This window comes from Pteropus alecto, unplaced genomic scaffold (assembly GCF_000325575.1).
Source record: "Pteropus alecto unplaced genomic scaffold, ASM32557v1 scaffold414, whole genome shotgun sequence".
NCBI lineage: Eukaryota > Metazoa > Chordata > Mammalia > Chiroptera > Pteropodidae > Pteropus > Pteropus alecto.
The window spans coordinates 435,051-440,115 of record NW_006435781.1 but is presented as its reverse complement, the minus strand read 5'-3'; the positions used below and the strand labels follow the sequence as shown (position 1 = coordinate 440,115).

General features: G+C 33.8%; 1 protein-coding gene across 1 annotated transcript in view; it reads right to left on the bottom strand.

The window, feature by feature from the left end:
- Positions 1 to 4,358, bottom strand: part of DMD (dystrophin) — a 1,580,480-nt gene extending 1,576,122 nt beyond the window's left edge. The window contains exons 1-2 of the mRNA XM_006911463.3: positions 4,243 to 4,358; positions 2,992 to 3,069 (exon numbers count right to left, since the gene is read on the bottom strand). The gene's annotated coding sequence lies outside the window, so the exon portion shown is untranslated. The remainder of the gene's footprint in view (positions 1 to 2,991; positions 3,070 to 4,242) is intronic.
- Between the last annotated feature and the right edge of the window lie 707 nt (positions 4,359 to 5,065).

The following is a 5,065-nucleotide window of genomic DNA, read 5'->3' as shown; positions in this document are numbered from 1 at the left end:
TAATGTAAAGGTATTAATTCTTCCAAGATTGATCTATAGATTTAACTCAATGTTGACCATATTCCAAACAAAATTTAGGTGGAATTAAAAAGGTGAATGTAAAATAAATGTAGAAATACAAAGGTTCAATATAACCAAAAAAATACTGAACAAGAAAAAAGTGTACCAGATACCAAGACATATTACAAAACCTCAGTAATCACATGGCATGATATTCGTGCATATATAGACAAAAAGAAAACAATGGAAGTGAATTGAAATCCAGAATTAGAGCCATGTATATATTGACAAATATTCATGACACAACTGGAATTGGAGAACAATAGGTAACCAACATTGTTTTTAATAAATGGTGTTGTGTCGATTAGATTCCAAATGAAAAAAGGAACCTTAAGCCATTCTTCACACCAAATTCAATAATCAATTCCAGGTGAAATATAGATCAAATTCAAATGGTAAAACAATAAAGCTTAGTTAGATGACAACAAAATATAATACCATAATGACTTTGGGTAGGCAAATATTTCTTAAACAGGATACAAAATTATAAAGCAAACATTCATAAAGATGAATTTACATCAAAATGAAGAACTTCCCTTTATCAAAATTTTACTTACCAGTGAGTAAAATTGTAATCAGCAGAGACAAAATATATTGCAATACATAAAACAAAGGATTAACATCCAGAACATAGGAACGACTCATAATTTTGATGAAGTTCGAGTTAACTTTTTCCTTTTTGGATCATTCCTTTGGTTTCACATCTAAAAAAATATTTGGTTATCCCAAAGTCTCAGAAATTTTTTATTGGTTTCTCTGTTGCCAGGATTTCTTTTGGCTCTATACTGAAAACTGTTAAATTATATTAACATATATAGAAAACCCACAAATTCATAATCAATAATTAGTATGTGAAAAAAACAAAGCTCTTATCTAACAAAATCTATGGCTACATTAATCCATTATTTTATAGGAGATCCAAGAGCCTATCTTTTAATGTGACCTTCTTTTGGTGGAAAGAGATCAAGTATCAAATAGATTGAATTTAATAATTCTTTTAATTTTCTGCCATTTTCCTTGATTATATATTTTGTAATGGAATATGGGGAAATGATATCTAAAAAGACATTTTCTTTGTACAAATTCCCAATATTTTTAAACAGTTTTCTTAATTTACATGAAATTGATCTTTCAAAAGGTTCTATCAGACTAATAATGAGGCAAACATTCTATAGACCATTTTATTCTGCCTGCAGAAAATTTGAAAATAATCACCTCGAAAAATAATAAAAGTCTATGATATTTCTGTAAAGTAATTTTCATAGGTTAAATATGACAATCCTAAATTCAGAAAATCAACCAAATACTGCACAGCCTTCATCTTCATTTCCCACGTGACATCATCTCTATACCAGATGAGCTGAGCAACATTTGGAGAATATACATCATTATTTATCTATCACTGATTATGGTTATTTTAAGAGTATACAATCAATTTATTTGAATTTATTTTTTAAAAAGAGATGTAATTAGGAAGCTACTGAAAGTGCCTGGTAAATGTACTGGTCGATTAGAAAGATTGTAGTGTTGCAGGAAGCGACACCCGACGGAGGAATTTGGATGCTCAGGCAACTTTGTTAGAGGAAGGAGAATTTATTGCTGGCAGAGAGCATGGGACATTCAACAGACTCAAAGCACCATCTCCCCTTGGTTAGATTTCTCACAGCTTATATACCCTTGCAGTGTCCATGCAAAGGGACACTGAGATTTCTCCTTTGTCTGAGATTTCACGTATGCCTCACGACTCAGGATGGAAGGGGGAGCTTCAGGTAGGGGGCTGTAAGGCAGGGAGGAATTTCCAGACCACTGGTCTTACAGGTTGTTTGTCTTGCGACCTTGGCGTTATCAGCACTGTTATAGGATTCTCGAACAGAAAGATGGGACATTGAGGCTATAAGTAGGAAGCAACACTTATTAATGCCAGCACCTGCTCAGCAAATTCCTATCCAAAGGCTGAGCCTCGATTATAACATAACAAGCAGTTTTATACAGTCTTGTTATTCCTACACAACTACAGAGATAAGGAAGGATATTAGTTGGTTGGCAAGCCATGAATCAACAGACGTGAGCTGGAGAGTCCTTGAGAAAACATGTCAGCTGGAGAGTCTTGGAAAGGGGAGAGAGGGCAGTTAGAAATAGGCTTTAACTGGCTGAGTTGGTCATTTCCGCAAGCCCTTTCCTTCAAATTTTTCAGATACCTCCTCTCCTCTCTTAGTAGGAAGTTAATAAGAAAGAAGGATTGCCTCCAGAGCCATGAGAGAGGGGAGGAATCTCAAAGTCACTCTGAGGAGATAAGACTTCCTTTAATCTAGACACTCATTTAAGTATGATTGTTTTTTTTGTTTGTTTTGTTTTGTTTTGTTTTGTTTGTGATACCACACATACATTTTCATCTAAACTAAATCAAACATGAGAATAGAAAAGAAATTTGCATTTCTTACTGTGAGTTCAAATAGTGATTTTTCTGTGTAACTTTCACACTGGGATGTGGTGTCTAATAAATGTTGGCTGAATTCGAACAAATTTTATCATCATTATGTTTGAACACACTTTATACATAAAAAAATAATATTCAGCCTACTAAAAGCCATTTGTTGCACAGAACACTGCTAAAAGGATCTGAGTTCACCACAGGACTTAATTTGTCCACCAAACATAACTGCATTGAGTAAAATCAGAAAACAACATGGAGCTGCCCATCAAGTCTGAGTCACGCCTTTCCCTGTCCCTCTGCCACTGCCTGCATTTACTTCCTGAATCATATTAGCCACAAGCAGATGCACATGAACGAGAACATGTGCTCTTAATAATACCTGCTTTGATTTGTAAGAGAGCTCGAGATGCTTTCTCTACATTTGGGGCCAAAGCCCTCACTCAGAAGTTAAGCCTGCTGTCTCATGGTACTCAGGCTCTGCCCAGGTCTCCACTTACATTATTTTTCTGCAAGAACCTCAGCGCCTTGTTGACATTGTTCAGGGCGTGAACTCTTGTAGATCCTTTTTCTTTTGGCTGAAAACAAAATGAAACAATGTTTACCACCCAGAAGGAAGAATGACAATCTATGGAAAATGGAACAATTACATATTTCACTTCTAAATATGAGTATTTGAAATGAACACAGACTATGGGGCATTAACATAATGAATTTAAGTGTCTTGGGCTCATTGTCCTTGTCACAGGACTTTCTAACTTTCTTAGCATGACTCAAACACTCCTCAAGAAAAAACTGACAGCATTTTTTTCCTTAATAAAAGCTGTTTTGGTTATGATCTCTCCATTTTACAGCCCAATTGAGGGTTACTAAGTGACCTCTGAGAGAAACATCAGAGTGCCTAATAAGGGCATTCACTAGTAAAAGAGAAAAGTGAGTTAATTTCTAGTCTTCTTAGCAAAGTTTAAAAGAGATTTGAGCCTAGCAGGATTATATAATGCCAAATAGGGTTAAAGAAAACTATTTCTGTGAATATTACCTTAATTCTCTTACTCACTGAAGCTCAAACCTCGATCATCTTTGGTTCTCTAAACCTCATTCTCAATCCCAAGTCATATCTTGTCCTTTTAATTTTTAAACTAACATTTGCATAGTTCCTTACAACATATGGATTAACTCATTCACTCAGTTGTGAAGTTTTAGAAATTCTACTGTTATGATGCCTGCTGCATTCACTCCTAAAATGAAATCTACCCTTCTTAATAAATTTTTAAGTACATAATACAGTAAAGCTAACTAGTCATGAGGTTGTATAACCATTCTCCGAAACTTATTCATCTTGCATAACTGAAACTTTATATGAACAGCAACTCCCTATTTTCCATATCTCATATTAAATGTTCTTATCACAATAAAAAATAATTTAAACTTAAAAGGTCATTATGCATAAAAGTCCTTATAAAAATACATTCAATAACAAAGATACCAAATATCGAAAGTGAATGTCTATTAATTGACCAATTATATACTAAAAAAAATTACCTTCTTGTTGTGCACATGACAGACTATGCCAAAATGAAAATCATACTGTGAGATTGTTTTATTCAGGACTAGGTCCTGTATTACTAGTTAAATCAGTAATTGATAAGTTAGTGAATTTTACTAAGATCTCATACAACTATGCTGAGTTTGTTTCCGGTCTGAAATTATTCTAAGGTTAATGTGAACTTTCTTATAAGTAAGTCACATACCAGTTTTTGCCCTGTCAGGCCTTCAAGAAGATCTAGGAGGCGTCTCCCATCCTGCAGGTCACTGAAGAGGTTTTCTATATGCTGCTTCCCAAACTGAAATATGAAATATGTCCAGTTAATTTAAACAAAGCACGCTTCCAGTGATCTATTTCCATATGCCTTTGAAAATTTAAAGCTATGTTTAAGAATATTTAATGTATCTAATTCTTAATCTGCCAAGGGTAAAGGATGAAAAGAGAATCCTCAAGTAAACAAAACAAAACAAAACAAAAAAAACAATATGTGATCACTACGTCAAATCTATTAAAAGAAATTTTTTATAACAAGAGTTGGAGATCTGTAGCTTAATTGATCGAATTAACTTGATTTTTTCGATGCTCATTCTATGAGGAGAGAAAAATATTTAAAATATCCGGGAGTTAGTGGGAGAGGAGAAGTAAATACACAAACAAAGAATGCACATAATTTGCCTTGGGTAGGTGTATAAAATTTAACCATTTGGAAATATAATACATAATCTTCGAGGGTTCACCATCCTTCATCCATAAAACAAGTTTTCTCTGCATATATATTTTGCATGCTGCCTCAGAATGACCCATTCTCATATTGGATGGCTCCAATTTTAAAAAGATCAATTTACATTGAATTGAAATTGGACAGTGAAAGCTTTTCATCTTTTCTCTTCAGTTCCTTACTTAGGAATTACAGTGAGAAAAAATAATAACCACTAATAACAGGTAACATTTTTGGAGTAACTACTCAAGAGAAACATTCTACTAAATGAGTGGATCTTATAATCATTGTTGTGACATTTCTGTGAGGC